This window comes from Eleutherodactylus coqui, chromosome 1, assembly GCF_035609145.1.
Source record: "Eleutherodactylus coqui strain aEleCoq1 chromosome 1, aEleCoq1.hap1, whole genome shotgun sequence".
Taxonomy (NCBI): Eukaryota; Metazoa; Chordata; class Amphibia; order Anura; family Eleutherodactylidae; genus Eleutherodactylus; species Eleutherodactylus coqui.
Window position 1 is genome coordinate 43,377,213 of NC_089837.1, and position 23,467 is coordinate 43,400,679.

Genomic DNA, 23,467 nt, shown 5'->3' on the forward strand with positions numbered 1-23,467 from the left:
GAATGTTGTATCAAACTTCACCCGTCCGGTGAGGCTCGTATACACCCCGGGTCTGAAAGTCACCCGACCTTCTGTCGGATGGCAGCAGACCTAGCGACACCTCTCCCTGTCCTCACTCTTACGCACGCAGAGGAACAAGCTCTTAGTGTCGTTCCTTCGAGCCTTTGGGCTACCAGTCAGACGGACCTCGGCAGACTGTCAGTCCCACCGGTAATGGTTTACCTAAAGGAAGGGGAAAAAGCCCCCTTGGTCCGTCAGTACCCCCTGGCACATGCCCAGGAAGATGCAATTGCAGACACTGTCTCTTCTTTATGTCAACTTAAAGACCTTAAAGGGGTGGTCTCGCGAAACCAAGTGGGGTTATACACTTCCGTATGGCCATATTAATGCACTTTGTAATGTACATCGTGCATTAAATATGAGCCATACAGAAGTTATTCCACTTACCTGCTCCGTTGCTAGCGTCCTCGTCTCCATGGTTCCGTCTAAATTCGCTGGCAGCTTGCTTTTTTAGACGCGCTTGCGCAGTCCGGTCTTCTGCTCAGCGCGAGCCGCTTCAGTGTGTTAGACGCTACAGCTCTTCTGCGCATGCGCAGACGAGCTGTAACCTCTCGGGAGCGCGCTGGAGCGGCCATTCTGTACCTTCCTCTGTTACAGAAGGGTGCAGAAAGTTCAGCAGCCCAGCCGAGCGGAGACGAGAAGCCGAGCCGAGAAGCCGCCCATGTAAGTCGCCTGCCCCCGGAGCCCACCGCCTGCCCCCGGAGCCCACCGCCTGCCCCCGGAGCCCACCGCCTGTCCCTCGAGCTCACCGCCTGTCCCCCGAGCTCACCGCCTGTCCCCCGAGCTTACCGCCTGTCCCCGGAGCCCACCGCCTGCCTCCGGAGCCCACCGCCTGCCCCCGGAGCCCACCGCCTGCCCCCGGAGCCCACCGCCTGTCCCCCGAGCTCACCGCCTGTCCCCCGAGCTCACCGCCTGTCCCCCGAGCTCACCGCCTGTTCCCGGAGCCCACCGCCTGCCCCCGGAGCCCACCGCCTGCCCCCGGAGCCCACCGCCTGTCCCCCGAGCTCACCGCCTGTCCCCCGAGCTCACTGCCTGTCCCCCGAGCTCACCGCCTGTCCCCCGAGCTCACCGCCTGTCCCCCGAGCTCACCGCCTGCCCCCGGAGCCCGCCGCCTGCCCCCGAGCCTGCCGCCGTGCTGCCCGAGCCTGCCGCCGTGCTGCCCGAGCCTGCTGCCGTGCCCCCGAGCCTGCCGCCATGCCCCCGATGCTGCCCCCGATACTGCCCGAGCCTCCCGCCGCCATGCCCCCGATGCTGCTCCCGATGCTGCCCGAGCCTCCCGCCGCCATGCCCCCGATGCTGCTCCCGATGCTGCCCGAGCCTCCCGCCGCCATGCCCCCGATGCTGCTCGAGCCTCCCGCCGCCATGCCCCCGATGCTGCCCGAGCCTCCCGCCGCCGTGCCCCCGATGCTGCCCGAGCCTCCCGCCGCCGTGCCCCCGATGCTGCCCGAGCCTCCCGCCGCCATGCCCCCGATGCTGCTCCCGATGCTGCCCGAGCCTCCCGCCGCCATGCCCCCGATGCTGCTCCCGATGCTGCCCGAGCCTCCCGCCGCCATGCCCCCGATGCTGCCCGAGCCTCCCGCCGCCATGCCCCCGATGCTGCTCCCGATGCTGCCCGAGCCTCCCGCCGCCGTGCCCCCGATGCTGCCCGAGCCTCCCGCCGCCGGGACACACAGACAGACATATATATAGACAGACAGACAGACACACACACATATATACACACACACACACACACACACATATATATATAATATATACACACACATATATAATATATATATATATATATGTATATGTGTGTGTGTGTGTGTGTGTGTGTATATATATATATATATATATATATATATATATATATACACACACATATACAAACACGTGTGGGTATATATATATATATATATGTGTGTATATATATATATATATAATGTGTGTGTATATATACACTCACGAATACGCATATGCGTATACTCGTACACACGTATACTATATATATATCTCTCTATATATCTATATAGAGATATATATATATAAAAGATGTGTACACGCATATATACACACACACATTATATATATATATATATATATATACACACATACACATATATACACACGCATATAAAAAAAACACGTGTGTGTATGTGTGTGTATGTGTATCTATCAATCTATCTATCTATGTGTGTGTGTATATACACTCACGAATACGCGTATGCGTATACTCATACACACGTATACTATATATATCTATCTATATATATATAGATGTATATATAAAATGTGTACACGCATATATACACACACATATATATTTAGGTGAAAAAACTATTTCATCTAAAACAGTGGAAAGTGAATTGCAGGGAGGCATTACAGTACCTTCTGCTGAGAATTCAGCACTGGACAGCTCCCTGCTATTACGAAGCCTGGGTTACTTGTGCAGGGGGAAAGGATCAGCACTGGACAGCTCCCTGCTAATACGAAGCGTGACCGGCGTCTCGGGAGCGAGCACATCGGGCTGAAGCAAGCGCAGGGAGAAGAAGCGGCGGCCATCTTTGGGAAACTTTTTATAAGTTCATGAAACGCCAGAACTGTAAGTAGGAATCGGCTTTAAAAGCCATTTACATTGGTACTTAGTATTGTATGCTGAAGAAGGGGGACTGGGCAAAAAAAATATTTCACTGCTGCCTCGAGACATCTCCTTTAAGGAATGTGTCTCCCCAGCCAATACCCCTTTGTTGCCCATTAAGAGAACGAGTATAAAGGGCCAGCCAGACTGTCAGTATTTGTTTGCATTTATTTTCAGAGGAAAGCAGTACTGTTGGACAGTGCTGCCACAAGTGGCACAGAATAGCCCAAAACCAGTTCACCAGATGCATGAAGCTGGTATTAGACGCCTGGCCAATTCCCGAGGGCACCGCCCGCTTGTAATATGTTGATGACTTACTTTTATGTGCTCCTGACCCAAATAGTTGCCTCAATGCATCACTAAGCCTTTTGTGTTTCCTCCATCAGAGTAGAATGGCTGCAAAGCCAGCAAAGACAAACTTCAGTTCTGCAAGTCTCACGTAGTGTTCCTGGGCCACTGCCTAGGTCCAGGTACCCAACACCTGACGCCGGAATGCACGAAGGTGGTAAGTGACATGCAACTTCCCACCTCCCATGCTTAGTTGCGTACCTTCTTGGGACTGGTCTCATACTGTCGGCCATGGATACGCTCTGCCTCAATGACCATGCAGCCTCTGTACGACTGTTTGGGTTCACGGCCATTTGCCCTGACCCCGCGGGCTGAATCAGCCTTTCATCAGCTGAAAGTACAGATAACCAGTGCACCCGCACTGGGGCTGCCAGACTATGACAAACCCTTCCAAATATACGTCACTGAGATGGCGGGACACGCCACCGCTGTACTGACACAAATGCATGGTGACAAAAAGCGACCTGTAGCATACTACAGTGCCGATCTTGACGCAGTGGCTAGAGGGTCTCCATCATGCGTCCGAGCGGTTCTAGCAGTTCAGGCACTACTGGACAAAAGTTCTGACGTTGTACTAGATCACACCATGGTGGTCTATACCCCACATGACATACATGGTATCCTGACTCAGGTAAGCCGTCGTCATCTGTCTCTTGCAAGACAGATAAAAATGGAACTCGCAGTGCATTCCTCCTCGAACATCTCATTCCAAAGGTGCACCACCTTGAATCCAGCCACCTTACTTCCATTAGGTGACGTAGATTCAAATGGGGGAGTAAGTACAGGGGACCAGTTGTTTTACAACTCCCTGACTGACGAGCAGGAGGCATTTGACACCGAAAGCCAGCATGACTGTGTGGCCCTTATGGCCCAGGAAACGGCTGGGTTCGTGCATGTCACAGACAAGCCCCTGCAGAACCCCCAGTTTGAGCTGTTTGTGGATGGATCCAGATACCTGAATGGCGAAGAAAGGTTTGTAATAGGTTTTGCAGTAGTCACTCTGAATGAGATACTTGTACAAAAACCACTGCCGCCACACGTCAGCGCAGGAAGCTGAGCTCCGTGCTCTAACTGAGGCCTGTACGATTGCAAAAGGTACCACAGCTAACATCTACACTGATTCCAGGTACGCCTTTGGTATTGCACACGATTATGGACCCATCTGGCGGTCCAGGAGCTTTCTCACGGCACAAGGCAAGCCCATTAAGAATGGTGTATCAGTAGGTAGATTAATGCAGGCCATCATGTTGCCGGAACAAGGGGCTGTCATCAGAAAGCAAGGGGAATGATAGAGCGGATAGGGCGGCCAAGGCTGCAGCTCTTCTGAACAGGACGCAAGACCCCGTGGGCTGTAAGTTGGATCTTGGTCCCACCACTCTTGTTGATGTGGGATTTGGCGTCCTACAGGATGAAGTGGAGCAGTGGACCAAGGCAGGAGCCAGGTATGTAGATGATGTATGGAAATTGGGAGACAGAGTATGTTTACCAGCGGCTGCCTACCCCCACCTCGCCGTCCTAGCTCACGGAAAACTGCATGCCTCTCGAAATCCAATGGTTTCTGTTGTGGACAAGGTATGGTATGCTCCAGGGTTCGACAGGTTGGCGAAGGCATGTGAAGTGTGCACCCTGCCCCCGGAAGTGCACATCCAGACCACTGTATCCTTTTCAGAGATTACAAATCGATTACATCCAGCTTCCCAAATCAGGCAGGTATGAGTACGTCCTTGTGTGCGTGGACCTGTTCAAAGCCACCGCACAATGTACAGCGACTAAACCTGTGTCAGAACTTGTATGTAGATTTGGGGTACTAGAGACAATTGAGAGTGACAGAGGTACACGTTTTACAATCCAGGTCAAGTGGTGAGGACTCCCCGGAAGTGCACACCCAGACCACTGTATCCTTTTCAGATATTACAAATCGATTACATCCAGCTTCCCAAAAAAGGCAGGATTGAGTACGTCCTTGTGTGCGTGGACCTGTCCAAAGCCACCGCACAATGTACAGTGACTAAACTTGTGTCAGAACTTGTATGTAGATTTGGGGTACTAGAAACAATTGAGAGTGACAGAGGTACACATTTTACAGGTGAAGTGATGCAAGAGGTGATGTCAGCCCTTGGGGTGGAACAAGCGTTTCACACCCCATACCACCCGCAGAGTTCAGGCAAAGTGAAAAGACTAAATGGTACGCTTAAGTTAAAAGAAGTTTTGTTTGGCTCTGTGCCAAGATTGGGGCTGTATCATCCACAGGCCCTACAGCAGGGCTATGACACAGTAGCCGGATATGTAAAGCACCTGTGTGACCAACTAAAAGTAACACGGAATCTAGTCTTTTCTTCCATTCCAGACCCAGACAACTTAGAGGGATCACACTCTCTGCAACCTGGAGACTGGGTGGTCGTAAAGAGGCGTGTCTGGAAATCCCTAGGGCCCAGATTCGAGGGGCCCTATCAAGTCCTGCTGACCACACCTACTTCGGTGAAAGTTGAAGGAACTGTTGCTTGTTTTGGGACTAATGGGACTTTTCACGCCCTGCTTTGCCCCCTATGAGAAGGAAAATGAAGGACATTTTGTTTATTGTTGGACTTTTTGGACTTCTCACTCCATGCTTCGCCCCTATGAGAGGGTGCAAAATGACAATGCCCAGAACCACTTTGTTAGACACCGCCAAATACTGATAGATGGACTAAACACCTCACAGGTGAAGGACTGTTGGACTTGCACACATGCACCTGGTGCCACTAGTCTTCTTTTCCTGGTTGTTCCTGTTCCGCCGAAAGAATTACTTACATGGACAAATGAAAACTCAGAAACCAGGGATAGCTGGTGGGGTAACACATTTAGTTCTTTGAACCCTGCCAATTGGTTCTCTGGTTTAGGAGGTTGGTTTATGGGAATCCTACAAAGTATACTTCAAATGGTAATGATTTTGCTCGTCATATATGTTGCTTTAAAGTTAATCATGTCTTGTATCACACGTTGTAGTGAAAAGGCTTTTGCTAAACTTTAACCCAGATGGACTTCGGGACCACCACATGACTCTAGGGAATCTGGCAGGAGCTGGCACCACTCGGGTGAACGTACCTAGCATGAGGGCGGACCCAACGTCCAAATGGGGGAATGTGAGGGGTTAATTCTAGTTTTCCCTTTTACCTTGAATAAATAAGAGAAAAATAAGTTTTAATTTCTCTGTCTGAAATATTATCTTTCTGTATTTCTTTCTGTTCTTGTTCTCACATGAGTTCTTATCTATCCTCCCTTTTTCTTCCCTTCTGGGAAAGTATCCTTGAATACTTTATACTTTGATAAACTGATCATAATATGTTGATTAGAGATGAGCGAGCACCAAAATGCTCGGGTGCTCGTTACTCGGGACGAAATTATCGCGATGCTCGAGGGTTCGTTTCGAGTAACGAACCCCATTGAAGTCAATGGGCGACCCGAGCATTTTTGTATATCGCCGATGCTCGCTAAGGTTTTCATTTGTGAAAATCTGGGCAATTCAAGAAAGTGATGGGAACGACACAGCAACGGATAGGGCAGGCGAGGGGCTACATGTAGGGCTGCATCTCAAGTTCCCAGGTCCCACTATTAAGCCACAATACCGGCAAGAGTGCCCCCGCCCCTCCCAACACCTTTTACTTCTGAAAAGCCCTCATTAGCAATGCATACCTTAGCTAAGCACCACACTACCTTCAACAAAGCACAATCACTGCCTGCATGACACTCCGCTGCCACCTCTCCTGGGTTACATGCTGCCCCCCCCCCCCCCCCCGCACGACGCAGTGTCCACAGCGCACACCAAAGTGTCCCTGCGCAGCCTTCAGCTGCACTCATAGCCACACCACCCTCATGTCTATTTATAAGTGCGTCTGCCATGAGGAGGAACCGCAGGCACACACTGCAGAGGGTTGGCACGGCTAGGCAGCGACCCTCTTTAAAAGGGGCGGGGCGATAGCCCACAATGCTGTACAGAAGCAATGAGAAATATAATCCTGTGCCACCGCCATCAGGAGCTGCACACGTGGGCATAGCAATGGGGAACCTATATGCCACACACTATTCATTCTGTCAAGGTGTCTGCATGCCCCAGTCAGACTGCGTTTTTTTATAAATAGTCACAGGCAGGTACAACTCCGCAATGGGAATTCCGTGTGCACCCACAGCATGGGTGGCTCCCTGGAACCCACCGGCTGTACATTAATGTATCCCATTGCAGTGCCCATCACAGCTGAGGTAATGTCATGTTTAATGCAAGTGGGCTTTGGCCCACACTGCATGCCCCAGTCAGACTGGGGTTCTTTAGAAGTGGACACATGCAGTTACAACTCCGTGTGGACCCACGGCATGGGTGGCTCCCTGGAACCCACCGGCGGTACATAAATATATCCCATTGCAGTGCCCAACACAGCTGATGTAACGTCAGCTGTAATGCAGGTGGGCTAAAAATTAATTTGATTACACTGTTGGCGAGGGCCCCCAAAAATTGGTGTACCAACAGTACTAATGTACCTGAGAAAAATTGCCCATGCCCAACCAAGAGGGCAGGTGAAACCCATTAATCACTTTGGTTAATGTGGCTTAATTGGTAACTAGGCCTGGAGGCAGCCCAGTTAAAATAAAAAATTGGTTCAGGTGCAAGTTTCAACGCTTTAATGAGCATTGAAACGTATAAAAATTGTTTACAAAAATTATATGACTGAGCCTTGTGGGCCTAAGAAAAATTGCCCGTTCGGCGTGATTATGTGAGGTTTCAGGAGGAGGAGCAGGAGGAGGAATATTATACACAGATTGATGAAGCAAAAATTTCCCTGTTTTTGATGGTGATAGAGAACGATGCTTCCATCCGCGGGTGCAGCCTACGTATTGCTTAGGTATCGCTGCTGTCCGCTGGTGAAGAAGAGAAGTCTGGGGAAATCCAGGCTTTGTTCATCTTGATGAGTGTAAGCCTGTCGGCACTGTCGGTTGACAGGCGGGTACGCTTATCCGTGATGATTCCCCCAGCCGCACTAAACACCCTCTCTGACAAGACGCTAGCCGCAGGACAAGCAAGCACCTCCAGGGCATACAGCGCGAGTTCAGGCCACGTGTCCAGCTTCAACACCCAGTAGTTGTAGGGGGCAGAGGCATCACCGAGGACGGTTGGTACGTACTCCCTCACCATCCTTTTACAGTGCTCCCGCCAACTCAGCCTTGACTGGGGAGCGGTGACACAGTCTTGCTGGGGAGCCAGAAAGCTGGCAAAGGCCTTGGAGAATGTTCCCCTGCCTGCGCTGTACATGCTGCCTGATCTCTGCGCCTCCCCTGCTACCTTGCCCTCGGAACTGCGCCTTCTGCCACTAGCGCTGTCGGATGGGAAGTTTACCATCAGTTTGTCCACCAGCGCCCTGTGGTATAGCATCATTCTGGAACCCCTTTCCTCTTCGGGAATGAGAGTGGAAAGGTTCTCCTTATACCGTGGGTCGAGCAGTGTGTACACCCAGTAATCCGTAGTGGCCAGAATGCGTGTAACGCGAGGGTCACGAGAAAGGCATCCTAACATGAAGTCAGCCATGTGTGCCAGGGTACCTGTACGCAACACATGGCTGTCTTCGCTAGGAAGATCACTTTCAGGATCCTCCTCCTCTTCCTCTGGCCATACACGCTGAAAGGATGACAGGCAAGCAGCATGTGTACCCTCAGCAGTGGGCCAAGCTGTCTCTTCCCCCTCCTCCTCGTGCTCCTCCCCCTCCTCCTCAATGCGCTGAGATATAGACATGAGGGTGCTCTGACTATCCAGCGACATACTGTCTTCCCACGCCTCCGTTTCCGAGTGCAAAGCGTCTGCCTTTATGCTTTGCAGGGAACTTCTCAAGAGGCATAGCAGAGGAATGGTGACGCTAATGATTGCAGCATCCCCGCTCACCATCTGGGTAGACTCCTCAAAGTTTCCAAGGACCTGGCAGATGTCTGCCAACCAGGCCCACTCTTCTGTAAAGAATTGAGGAGGCTGACTCCCACTACGCCGCCCATGTTGGAGTTGGTATTCCACAATAGCTCTACGCTGCTCATAGAGCCTGGCCAACATGTGGAGCGTAGAGTTCCACCGTGTGGGCACGTCGCACAGCAATCGGTGCACTGGCACATTAAACCGATGTTGCAGGGTCCGCAGGGTGGCAGCGTCCGTCTTGGAGTTGCGGAAATGTGCGCTGACCCGGCGCCCCTTTCCGAGCAAGTATGACAAGTGTGGGTAGCTTTTCAGAAAGCGCTGAACCACCAAATTAAAGACATGGGCCAGGCATGGCACGTGCGTGAGGCTGCCGAGCTGCAGAGCCTCCACCAGGTTACGGCCGTTGTCACACACGACCATGCCCGGTTGGAGGCTCAGCGGCGCAAGCCAGCGGTCGGTCTGCTCTGTCAGACCCTGCAGCAGTTCGTGGGCCGTGTGCCTCTTCTCTCCTAAGCTGAGTAGTTTCAGCACGGCCCGCTGACGCTTGCCCACCGCTGTGCTGCCGTGCCACGCGACACCGACTGCTGGCGACGTGCTGCTGACACATCTTGATTGCGAGACAGAGGTTGCGTAGGAGGAGGAGGAGGAGGAGGGTGGTTTAGTGGAGGAAGCATACACCGCCACAGATACCAGCACCGAGCTGGGGCCCGCAATTCTGGGGGTGGGTAGGACGTGAGCGGTCCCAGGCTCTGACTCTGTCCCAGCCTCCACTAAATTCACCCAATGTGCCGTCAGGGAGATCTAGTGGCCCTGCCCGCCTGTGCTTGTCCACGTGTCCGTTGTTAAGTGGACCTTGGCAGTAACCGCGTTGGTGAGGGCGCGTACAATGTTGTGGGAGATGTGGTCGTGCAGGGCTGGGACGGCACATCGGGAAAAGTAGTGGCAACTGGGAACCGAGTAGCGCGGGGCCGCCGCCGCCATCATGCTTTTGAAAGCCTCCGTTTCCACAAGCCTATACGGCAGCATCTCCAGGCTGATCAATTTGGCAATGTGCACGTTAAACGCTTGAGCGTGCGGGTGCGTGGCGGCGTACTTGCGCCTGCGCTCAAACAGTGGCGCTAGCGACGTCTGGACGCTGCGCTGAGAGACATTGCTGGATGGGGCCGAGGACAGCGGAGGTGAGGGTGTGGGTGCAGGCCAGGAGATGGTAGTGCCTGTGTCCTCAGAGGGGGGTTGGATCTCAGTGGCAGGTTGGGGCACAGGGGGAGAGGCAGTGGTGCAAACCGGAGGCAGTGAACGGCCTTCGTCCCACCTTGTGGGGTGCTTGGCCATCATATGCCTGCGCATGCTGGTGGTGGTGGCTCCCCAGCTGATCTTGGCGCGACAAAGGTTGCACACCACTGTTCGTCGGTCGTCAGGCGTCTCTGTGAAAAACTGCCACACCGTAGAGCACCTTGACCTCTGCAGGGTGGCATGGCGCAAGGGGGCGCTTTGGGAAACAGTTGGTGGATTATTCGGTCTGGCCCTGCCTCTACCCCTGGCCACCGCACTGGCTCGGCCTGTGCCCACACCCTGACTTGGGCCTCCGCGTCCTTGCCTGCGTCCACGTACTCTAGGCCTACCCCTACCCCTCAGCATGGTGTATTACCAGTAGTGCAGAAACAGAACGCTGTAATTAAATGTGCCGCTTATTGGCCTGTGGTTGGAGGCTGACTTCGCTTACGGAACGCCAGGAATTAATTTTGCGCAAGCCTGCTGTAACACTTAGCTGGCTGCGTATGAATTAGGAGGACAACTACCCCCAGCAGAGACCCAGTACACTGAGGACAGTCACAGGCAGCCCAAATAGATTTTTTTCCACAAATGTTTTTGGAAAGGCCCACTGCCTATATACACTGTATATGTCTTCTGTCCCTGCGTCACCACTACTGGCCCTGGAGTATGTCAAATAACTGCAGAGTGTTGCACTGTGGACTGGAATACAGCGGTGATTTAACAGCCAACACAGAGCCAGGAAATAATTTTGCGCAAGCCTGCTGTTATACTTGGCTGGCTGCATATGAATTAGGAGGACAACTATCCCCAGCAGAGACCCAGTACACTGAGGACAGTCACAGGCAGCCCAAATAGATTTTTTTTCCCAAATGTTTTTGAAAGGCCCACTGCCTATATTCAATAAATATATGTCTTCTGTCCCTGCCTCACAATATATGTCTTCTGTCCCTGCCTCACAATATATGTCTTCTGTCCCTGCCTCACAATATATGTCTTCTGTCCCTGCCTCACCACTACTGGCCCTGCACTATGTATAAATTACTGCAGGGCGCAATGCTCTGCACGGCCGATATACAAAAAAAAAAAAAAAAGTGCAACACTGCAAAAAGCAGCCTCCACACTACTGCACACGGTTAGATGTGGCCCTAAGAAGGACCATTGGGGTTCTTGAAGCCAAAAATACTCCTAACACTCTCCCTATAGCAACTCCGGCACCAACAGCACTTTCCCTCCTCTATGTCAGAACAAATCTGTGGCAAGCCGCGGGAGGGGCCGATTTTTATACTCGGGTGACACCTGATCTCGCCAGCCACTCACTGCAGGGGGGTGGTATAGGGCTTGAACGTCGCAGGGGGAAGTTGTAATGCCTTTCCTGTCTTTGTATTGGCCAGAAAAGCGCGCTAACGTCTCAGAGATGAAAGCGAAAGTAACTCGAACATCGCGTGGTACTCGTTACGAGTAACGAGCATCTCGAACACGCTAATACTCGAACGAGTATCAAGCTCGGACGAGTACGTTCGCTCATCTCTAATGTTGATGTACTGTCCTGGGAAACCGGGTGTCTTTGAAAGGAGTATCATTAATTGTCTTCTCCAGATGTCCAGCGACCTCGGACATGCGCTGTGATTAAATCTTATATGAGAAATTTTCCCTTTATATTCTGTATCTTGCAAATAAACTTCACTTCGCTTCTAGGCATCGCATGTCATATGTGGTTGTCCATTTGCGTCGTCTATGAGTACTCATATCTAAACCTGATTGGGAAGCAGACAGCATCAGCTGAACGGTCTGTTTGGACCCCCCACATTACCCACTAGTGTTTTTTTTCACTGCGAAATTTGTAGCAATTTTTTTTCTGCAGGGGGCCTATAGGACTGGTAATGTTAAAATCGCGATTTACCGCGAAATCGCGATTTTGCGCGATTTTAGCTTTACAAGTCCAATAGCCCAGAGACCCCTGCAGAAAAAAATAATGCTGCGAATTTCGCAGTAAAAAAACGCTAGTGGGTAGTCACCCTAACTCTGTGTATTCCCCTTTTCTTGCTTTTCTGCACACTTGAATCCACAGTGAGCGCTGCGGACTTCCTGCACTTCTTGTATAAGGAAGGCAAACGATACAAATAGATAGTAGAGGCAGTGAATATTCCTACAGATACAGGTGGAAGTCTGCAAGCTCAGAGTTAGAGGAGCATTGGTACAATATCTGGATGTGGCAGAAATAGTTAGTAATTACCAGCTGTCACCAGATTCCTCAGGAGGCAGGGGGGCAAAAACTATCAAGTGACTGCATGAGACCTGCAGCAAGATGTGGTGGCCGCAGGCACTGAGGGTTACATTTATACAGGTGGCCTCCCTCACACAGGCGTTTGCAGAAACGCAGCCAAGGAAGCTGAACAAAACAAAAAAGCAATACTCGTCAGACAGGCTCCCCCCGGGTCTCTCCGGAGCTCCAGCAGGCTTCTGGGCACTTGTCAGTGCAGACAGATCATCTATTGCTGGTAACAGGGCTTGATAACCCCTCCTCCAGCTCTGATTGGTTCTCACTCGCTGGCTCAGCCAGTCAGAGCCAGCACTTGATGCACCAATCACAGCCATTCATTGAATGACCTCATTGAATGGCTCTGATTGGTTCATCAAGCTCTGGCTCAGCCAATCCGAGAAATCTCTTGCTGGAGGCAGGGATTTTAATCCCCATCACTAGCAATAGATGCTTGTCAGCACTGACAAGTGCCCAAAAGACTGCCCGGAGGTCCGCGGAGCAGCGGGAGGAACCCAGACGGCGCCTGTCAGGTGAGTATTGCTTTTCTTTTTTTCATCTAGTGTAGCTAGGGCCTAAGGCATATACTAAAAGTGGAAGGTCTTCATGCACGAACTCCAAGACGCTCACCTCTACTGACCCAAAAGCACAAGAAATGTTGGGTCCAAAATGCCCAAGACCATATAAATAAGCTGAAGATGTTTTGGGATTCTGTTCTGTGGAGCAATAAAACAAAACTGGAACTTTTCAGGCCTCTGAGGTCTGTCTGGAGGAGGAAGAATGAAAAAGACGGTGTAAAGAGCCCCCTGCCTACAGTGAAGCCTGGGGGTGGCTCCGTGATGCTACAGTGAAGCCTGACGGTGGCTCCGTGATGCTCCATTACTTCGTGATGCTACATTGAAGCCTGGCACTGGCTCCGTGATGCTACATTGAAGCCTGGGGGTGGCTCCGTAATGCTACATTGAAGCCTGGGGGTGGCTCCGTGATGCTACATTGAAGCCTGGCGGTTTGAAGCCTCTGTGATGCTACAGTGAAGCCTGGTGGTGGCTCCGTGATGCTACATTGAAGCCTGGCACTGGCTCCTTGATGCTACATTGAAGCCTGGCAGTGGCTCCATGATGCTACAGTGAAGCCTGGCACTGGCTCCGTGATGCTACAGTGAAGCCTGGCGGTGGCTCAGTGATGCTACAGTGAAGCCTGGCGATGGCTCCGTGATGCTACAGTGAAGCCTGGCGGTGGCTCCGTGATGCTACAGTGAAGCCTAGGGGTGGCTCCCTGATGCTCTATTATTCCATGATGCTACATTGAAGCCTGGCACTGGCTCCGTGATGCTACATTGAAGCCTGGGGGTGGCTCCGTAATGCTACATTGAAGCCTAGGGGTGGCTCCGTGATGCTACATTGAAGCCTGGCGGTTTTGAAGCCTCTGTGATGCTACAGTGAAGCCTGGTGGTGGCTCCGTGATGCTCTATTACTCCGTGATTCTACATTGCAGCCTGGCACTGGCTCCTTGATGCTACATTGAAGCCTGGCGGTGGCTTCGTGATGCTTCAGTGAAGCCTGGCGGTGGCTCGGTGATGCTACAGTGAAGCCTGGCGGTGGCTCCGTGATGCTACAGTGAAGCCTGGCACTGGCTCCGTGATGCTACATTGAAGCCTGGGGGTGGCTCCGTAATGCTACATTGAAGCCTGGGGGTGGCTCCGTGATGCTACATTGAAGCCTGGCGGTTTGAAGCCTCTGTGATGCTACAGTGAAGCCTGGTGGTGGCTCCGTGATGCTACATTGAAGCCTGGCACTGGCTCCTTGATGCTACATTGAAGCCTGGCAGTGGCTCCATGATGCTACAGTGAAGCCTGGCACTGGCTCCGTGATGCTACAGTGAAGCCTGGCGGTGGCTCAGTGATGCTACAGTGAAGCCTGGCGATGGCTCCGTGATGCTACAGTGAAGCCTGGCGGTGGCTCCGTGATGCTACAGTGAAGCCTAGGGGTGGCTCCCTGATGCTCTATTATTCCATGATGCTACATTGAAGCCTGGCACTGGCTCCGTGATGCTACATTGAAGCCTGGGGGTGGCTCCGTAATGCTACATTGAAGCCTAGGGGTGGCTCCGTGATGCTACATTGAAGCCTGGCGGTTTTGAAGCCTCTGTGATGCTACAGTGAAGCCTGGTGGTGGCTCCGTGATGCTCTATTACTCCGTGATTCTACATTGCAGCCTGGCACTGGCTCCTTGATGCTACATTGAAGCCTGGCGGTGGCTTCGTGATGCTTCAGTGAAGCCTGGCGGTGGCTCGGTGATGCTACAGTGAAGCCTGGCGGTGGCTCCGTGATGCTACAGTGAAGCCTGGCACTGGCTCCGTGATGCTACATTGAAGCCTGGGGGTGGCTCCGTAATGCTACATTGAAGCCTGGGGGTGGCTCCGTGATGCTACATTGAAGCCTGGCGGTTTGAAGCCTCTGTGATGCTACAGTGAAGCCTGGTGGTGGCTCCGTGATGCTACATTGAAGCCTGGCACTGGCTCCTTGATGCTACATTGAAGCCTGGCAGTGGCTCCATGATGCTACAGTGAAGCCTGGCGGTGGCTCAGTGATGCTACAGTGAAGCCTGGCGATGGCTCCGTGATGCTACAGTGAAGCCTGGCGGTGGCTCCGTGATGCTACAGTGAAGCCTAGGGGTGGCTCCCTGATGCTCTATTATTCCATGATGCTACATTGAAGCCTGGCACTGGCTCCGTGATGCTACATTGAAGCCTGGGGGTGGCTCCGTAATGCTACATTGAAGCCTAGGGGTGGCTCCGTGATGCTACATTGAAGCCTGGCGGTTTTGAAGCCTCTGTGATGCTACAGTGAAGCCTGGTGGTGGCTCCGTGATGCTCTATTACTCCGTGATTCTAAATTGCAGCCTGGCACTGGCTCCTTGATGCTACATTGAAGCCTGGCGGTGGCTTCGTGATGCTTCAGTGAAGCCTGGCGGTGGCTCGGTGATGCTACAGTGAAGCCTGGCGGTGGCTCCGTGATGCTACAGTGAAGCTTGGCGGTGGCTCCGTGATGCTACAGTGAAGCCTGGCGGTGGCTCCGTGATGCTACAGTGAAGCCTGGCGGTGGCTCCGTGATGCTACAGTGAAGCCTGGCGGTGGCTCCGTGATGCTACAGTGAAGCCTGGCGGTGGCTCCGTGATGCTACAGTGAAGCCTGGCGGTGGCTCCGTGATGCTACAGTGAAGCTTGGCGGTGGCTCCGTGATGCTACAGTGAAGCCTGGCGGTGGCTCCGTGATGCTACAGTGAAGCCTGGCGGTGGCTCCGTGATGCTACAGTGAAGCCTGGCGGTGGCTCCGTTATGCTACAGTGAAGCCTGGCGGTGGCTCGGTGATGCTCTGGGGCTGCTTTGCTTCCTCTGACCCTAGAAACCTGCAACTTGTGGAGGGCTAGATGGATTTAATAAAGTATCAAACTCCCAGGAAAAAAACATCATGCCTTCTATGAATAAGCTAAAGCTTGGGCGCCTTTGGATCATCTAACAGGACAATGATCCCAAGCAGACCTCAAAGTCCACCAAGGCTTGGTTTCAGATTCTGGAGTGGTGACACAGTCATCTGACTTGCGCCCCATAGAACATCTTTGGTGGGATGTGTAGAAGGTGGTTGCAGCATGCAAACTCAAGTATATTAGTAAACTGGAAGACATTGCTGTAATGAACGGGCCAACATTCCTCAGGAACGCAGTCAGAAGCCGGTATCTAGCTATGCATCATCTTTATAACAAGTCATATCAGCAAAAGGTGCTCTACTAAGCACTAAAGACACTTGTCATGAAGGGGTGAATAATTCTGAGACTGCAGTAATCTCGCAAGCGGGGCATTTGCCCGGGGTGCAATCATGAGGGAAGGCAGGAGAGGCACTGGCAGCACAGTGTGATACAGAAGCAGAGCTAAACAGCTGATCACTGCCTTCTGACTTACTACACCTCTACCCTAGCCCATCCTGGCATATTGAACCAGAAGAGTGATGCTGTCTGATCTGCAGCTCCTGCCTGAAACCAGCAAAGTCGCACAGAAGAGAAGTACTGCGCCACACCTGGCTTCCTGAGTCTGACACTGAACATCTGATCTGACACCGTGCTTTTGTCAGTGGAGGGGCTGTGTCAGGCTCTGGTGGCTACAGGACATGACTAGGTACAACGGAGTCGTCGCTGTGACCACTTACCCCCCTCCTTTTACCCCTATTTACCTAGCTTATCTAAAATAAACACCGACAACTTCTTTTTGGATTAAATTTGGCCACAGCAGCCAATTTTATTATAACATACAACAATAAATCCTGAATAACACTTTTAACCCTGATCCTAACTACTATGGAGAGATCCTTGGAGTTCCCAACAAAAATATCTGTCGCCTCACCCAAAAACAAGGAAAATAGGTGTAACTGTCTCCCGTCTCCTAAAAATCCTGACTCGGGAAACCCTATTTTCCAAACTACGCCTCCCGTCTCCAATCACCTGACTCAGGAGACTCGCCATTTACCTCGAGTCACCAACCTCCCGACCCCGAGGCTATCTAGCCATACCCCGGCTATTAACAACCACAACTTTAGCAGGTAACCCCCTGCCAAAACAAGAGGCGACAGACCCACCTACAATTTAAAACTAACCAGAGGGGGGAGGAGGTAACTCCACTAACCCCTGCCTCCCCCCTTACCCCCTCGTATATTGACTCCAAGGACCCCTCCCTAACCGCTGCTATGACGATATACCTAACTCCCTCCTACCCCTAACTCTAAGGGCGGATGGGTGGGACTCTTCTCCCCGTCCAGGCTCCAGGTCCGTCTTCTTCCTCTGCTGCTCCCGGAATGACTCCTCCCCCTTTCCTTCCCGCTCTTTCTATCCCATAAACCTTTTCTCCCCCTCATTACCCCCTCCCTTTTAACCTCCACCTCACCTTATTTTCATTTAAAATATTAACCCTTTCCTCCCCGTTAACCCCGTCATGTTCGCCTTCACCTACGGCCCTGCGGGCCCCGGTTCCGGCCTCCCTTGAATAGGTACAACGGAGTCGTCGCTGTGACCACTTACCCCCCCCCCCCCCTTTTACCCCTTTTTACCTAGCTTATCTAAAATAAACACCGACAACTTCTTTTTGGATTAAATTTGGCCACAGCAGCCAATTTTATTATAACATACAACAATAAATCCTGAATAACACTTTTAACCCTGATCCTAACTACTATGGAGAGATCCTTGGAGTTCCCAACAAAAATATCTGTCGCCTCACCCAAAAACAAGGAAAATAGGTGTAACTGTCTCCCGTCTCCTAAAAATCCTGACTCGGGAAACCCTATTTTCCAAACTACGCCTCCCGTCTCCAATCACCTGACTCAGGAGACTCGCCATTTACCTCGAGTCACCAACCTCCCGACCCCGAGGCTATCTAGCCATACCCCGGCTATTAACAACCACAACTTTAGCAGGTAACCCCCTGCCAAAACAAGAGGCGACAGACCCACCTACAATTTAAAACTAACCAGAGGGGGGAGGAGGTAACTCTACTAACCCCTGCCTTCCCCCTTACCCCCTCGTATATTGACTCCAAGGACCCCTCCCTAACCGCCACAGCCAGCACGGCTTGAAACCTCAAGCCTGCGCCGCCCTCCACAACAACAAGGCGCGCTCCACTCCCTCCTGCACTGCCTCCAGCCACAAATCCAAACCTATCTCATTTAAATGAACCCCATCTTGCCTCCAATAGTTCCCCCTGCCAGATTCTAGGTCTATGTGTCGCACCGCGACCCCCCCATTCCTTCCCACAAAGCGAGACACTTCTCTATTAAGTTTTATCCTCGCCTTGTCTAATCCCCTTGCTGTCCGTACAAACTTCCATATCTGTCTCGGCACAATCTCCGACCACACCACCACCATCTTCTTATGTGCCGCTAACAATCTCAGGATATCATACCTGATATCCCTCGATAAATCCCTGAAGGGCCTTTTTCCCAAATCATTCCCCCCTGCATGTATAACAACTATGTCCAGGGCCCTGTCTAAACCCACCATCCTCTCAAACTCCTCCAACACTTTGCACCAGGACATCCCTCTAACTCCCATCCATCTCAGGACCGCCTCTGACCTAGGAAACCTCAACTGTCTCCCGTCCTGCCTTACACTAGCCCTCTCCGCCCCCCAATAAACATAGGAGTGGCCCATAACCCACACTAGCGCCGATTGTGGACCTGAAACAAAAAAGGGGAAAAAACAAAATTGACCAACACCCCTTAATTATAATTATACCCCCCTTCCCCCCCTACCACTTTTACAGCAACTGGGGGCGAACATACAATTTATATCTCCCAGATTGCCACCTACCGATTTTCCTGATCGACTCACCCGACAAACCTTGCACCTGTGCCTCCGTAGCCGCCCCCACCCTAAACGAGTGCGTCCCAAATTGCGACTCATCTAAACCGAGCTCCCTCAGCGCCTTCTTAAAGATCGCTGTAAACTGGAAGCGTGACAGAAACTGGCCCCCCTCATGCTGCAGTAAAGGACCTAATCTCTTGCCCGCTACCTCAGTATAGCCGACCCATGCCGACACGGGGCACATTACTGACCCGTGAACCCTCCCCAATCTAATCAACTGTCCCCGCCCAGCCTGATCTGTTTTTGATCGGCGTATGACCAACTCTAAATGGTCATCAACTTTCCTAACATCCCCCACCTGTAAACCTCCCCCAACTGATTTACTAGAGGAAACCAACTCCCCCACCCTAAATGCCCCGAAAAATGCCAGTGAAAAAGCTAGCTTGAATAACGATCTTTCGAACGACGCCTCGCAGAGGCCTTCCAGTACCCCCCCAATCTTTTCTAACAACTCAAATGAGACTGGTCTACGTAAATCCACACTCCCTTTTCCTTTCTTAAAACCCTTCAACGCTTGTTTTACTAAAAAATTCTTCGTTATATCCCCCACCCCCCTTAACTTGCACCCAAATGCTACCCCTGCCATAAACCTGTTAACTCGTGACACCGAAACATTATCCTGTTCTACCTTCCCCAACCAACTTAACAGCGCCCCCACTCTATCTTCCTCTGCCTCTCCTACCCTAAGCTGACCTACCCAGCCTTCCCACTCCTGCCACGCTGCTATATACGCAGCTCTAGTACCCTGAGCCAGTGACCTCTCAATTAGATGCCCCACTGCTCTCTTACCACACTCCAAAGATGTGACGGGCACGTCCTCCCTCGGTCCTCCGCCTGGGGGGCCAGGGTCCTGAATCGCTCCCACTGAAACCGAGAAAGAGCATCCGCGATTGAATTCTCAATCCCCGGCACATGCACCGCCACTATCCAAATATTCAACTTCAAAGTTTCCAATACCAGGTGGCGCAACAAATTCACCACCGGAGGTGATGAGGCAGTCAAAGAATTGATCACCTGCACCACCCCCATATTGTCGCAATGGAACCTCACCTTCTTGTTCTGAAGGCGATCGCCCCAAAGCGCCACTGCCACCACAATTGGAAACAATTCCAACAATACCAAATTCTTTGTCCAACCTTCCTCCCGCCATGTGCCCGGCCATTCCCCAACACACCATTGCCCTTGGCAATATGCCCCAAATCCAGCACTCCCTGCCGCGTCTGTAAATAACTCGTAGTCCACATTCTCACTTACTTCCGAGATTATCATGGACCTCCCATTGTATTTGTTTAAAAAGGATGCCCAGACTGCTAGGTCCCCTTTTAAACTCCTCCCCACTCTGATGTAGTGATGCGGGGCTTGAATCCCCGCCGTGGCCGACGCCATTCTTCGACAAAAAATTCGCCCCATAGGCATTATTCTGCAAGCGAAATTCAACTTGCCCAATAATGACTGAAGCCCCTTCAGTGTGACTTTCTTAACGTTCCGTGTCTTTTCCACCTCACATTTTAAATCCCGCAACTTATCTTCAGGTAATTGACATACCATCGCCTCCGTATCAATCCAGATGCCCAAAAACTGAAGGGAAGTTGCGGGGCCCTCTGTCTTATCGGGAGCCAAAGGCACCCCAAACCTGTCCGCCACCCACTGTAACGTTCCCAGCAGAGTCGCACACAACGGCGACTCTGCTGGGCCAATACACAAAAAATCGTCAAGGTAGTGAATTACTGACTGCAGCTTTGCAGTGTCTTTCACTACCCATTCCAAAAAAGTGCTGAAGGCTTCGAAGTATGCACATGAGATTGAACATCCCATGGGCAGACACCTATCGGCGAAATACTTACCTCCCCAAAAACAACCAAGTAAGCGAATGCTATCTGGAGAAACCGGCAAAAGACGAAATGCCGACTCAATGTCAGCTTTTGCTAACAGCGCCCCTCTCCCGTACCTTCTTACCCATCTCAGAGCTGCATCAAACGATGTATAAACCACCGAACAGAGCTCAGGATCTATACCATCGTTCACTGATGCCCCTTTTGGATAAGAAAGATGGTGTATTAACCGAAACTTATTCGGTTCCCTCTTAGGGACTACTCCGAGGGGAGACACCACGAAGTTCCGGAAGGGAGGCTCCTGAAAGGGGCCTGCCATCCGCCCTAAGCTAATTTCTTTTGCCAGTTTCTCCGAAACAACTTCCGGATTCCTCATGGCCGAGAGTAAGTTCTTTGTCGATAACGGGATTTCGTGCATCGGGGGAGGAATGTGAAACCCCTCCCGAAAACCCTCTAATAACAATTTGGCCTTTTCCCTGTCAGGATACCTATTTAGGAACCTGACCATCTCTTCCAGCCTCACCGGCGTCCTCCCTTTTTCCACCCCCCCTGCGGCCTTTCCTTTCCCTTTCTTGAAGCATTTAGATGCTCCATGCGACCCGCCATTGCAGTGTGAGCAGATATGCTTAAATCTGCAGCCTGTTCCGAATTTGCATTGGCCCTCATTAAATTGCCAACACAAACCGACTCTATTACCCCCCGACTGACCCCCCTGGTTTCCCCCCTGTGAGGTCGAAGCCAGGCCTGATGGCCCGGCTCCTCCGTGAAAGGGCTGCCCAAATCGACTAGGTGCCATAACCTGAAGCCATAGACAAATATCCTTTTGGTCCCACCGGATTGACGGCCTCACCGCCTTACGTTGCCTAAATTGTTCGTCGTACCTTAACCAAGTTTGACCCCCGTAGACCCGATACGCTTCGCCTATAGAATCTAGATAACAGAAGAGTCCGGAACAGTTATCCGGCGCCTTCTCCCCGATTACGCTGGCCAATATAGCGAACGCCTGCAACCAATTATTAAATGTTTGAGGTAATAAACGCCATCTGCGTTTTTCTTCCTCCTCCTTCTTGTATTCGGTCCTTTTGCCTTTGTCCAAATTAAATTTCTCCAAAGGCAAGAGGGAGAATATCTCTACAAATTCGTCCCGCCATATCTTTTCCTTAGTCTCTTTCTTAAGGTGTGCCCCCAATGGGCCCTCAAAACACACATATACCTCACCTTTTGCCCTATCGTCCAACCGCACCGCTTCCCCATCTCTTTCCGTTTGTACGGCGACCGTCACCCCCGACGCCGTTTCGTCAGCCCCCCCCGAGCTGCCCCCCAGCGTACTTACCCTACTTGAGGGGGTTGCCATCGAAGTCCTCCATGCCGCCACCGGCGATGGCCCCGCGCCTGGCCCTACTGCTCCACTTGCCTGGACTCCCCCAGTCGCCCCGGCGGGGGCTCCCATTACGGAGCCCTCCCTACCAGATGACCCACTACCCGGCGTGTTGAACGCTGATCCAGACAAACCGACCGACCCCGTTTCCTGCCTTCGCAGGAACTCCCACATACAACCTACCAGTGCCCTCAAATCACTATCCCCCGCATGCGCACCGGCAGAACCGACCGCACCACTACCTATACCTATATTCCCCCCCGGCGGGCACAGATCTACCAATAACATTTAAAGTGTGTTGTGTGGTAAACTCACCGGGCTGCGCAGGTGCTGTGGGCCCACCAGCCGCCGATCCGTCTTCCTGGCGTCTCGTCCTGGAATCCATCCATGTTCCGCTTGGTCCATCCGATTCCTCCGCCGACTGCCGCCTCTCTGCTGCGCGCGCAGCCGCCCCGCTGGAACTCAAAAAACCAGCATTAGTGACATGCTCCGGACCAGCCTGCTGCTGTCCCCCTCTTTCCACGATCACCGGCTCCGACTCCCCCCCCCCGGACCCCCGGCTAACCCTCCCGCTGAGTCCACACTGCTCACCTCCAGCAGCTCTGGACCCTCTGCTCTGTCCTGCCCCGGATCCTCTCGACGAACTGGGACAAGGGCGCTCCTCTCTGCTACCCTCACCGCTGGAGCGCCCCCCCCCCCCTCCAACTGCTCCTAGAGCCGACTGTGCAGCCGCAGGTCCCGGCCCCCTCGCAGCCCGGGTACCCGTGCTGCACGCAGCACCACACCGCCGATTAGGATTCCTCCCAGCCCTGGCCCCCCCGCCTGCCGCTGCGGGGGCTGGCCCGGCTGGAGGTTCCACTGATGGGCTCCCTGTGCGGCGCCGGCGCACGGGAGCGTGCTCGGGGCTAAGCCTCTCCGGCGCACGCGCCCGCCGCGGCCTCCTCTCCCTCTCCGGAACTGCCGCCGCTCCCCCCTCTCCCTCACTTGCCAGTCTTTCGAGCCACCCGATTCCTCGCTCAGCTGCCGCTGCCCGGATCCTTTCCATCAGCGCTTCCATCTCTTCAGGCTCTTCTTGCGCGGCTGCAACCTCCGATCTTCACAGGGGCGGTCTTCTTACTTCCGGTCCTCTCCCAAGCGGTCCCCTTCCTCCGGTCTTCTCACCAGCGGTCTTCTTGCTCCGGTCTTCTCACCAGCGGTCTTCTTGCTGCGATCTTCTCACCAGCGATCTTCTTGCACCGGTCTTCTCACCAGCGATCTTCCTGCTCCGGTCTTCTCACCAGCGATCTTCCTGCTCCGGTCTTCTCACCAGCAATCTTCCTGCTCCGGTCTTCTCACCAGCGATCTTCCTGCTCCGGTCTTCTCA

The 23,467-nt window shown here is 52.6% G+C and overlaps 2 pseudogenes; both read right to left on the bottom strand.

Moving 5' to 3' along the window:
* LOC136615389 (zinc finger protein 850-like) overlaps positions 1–23,467 on the bottom strand; it is a 304,670-nt pseudogene that overhangs the window by 75,630 nt on the left and 205,573 nt on the right.
* The window catches only part of LOC136608771 (zinc finger protein 84-like), a 44,525-nt pseudogene that overhangs the window by 10,701 nt on the left and 10,357 nt on the right, over positions 1–23,467 (bottom strand).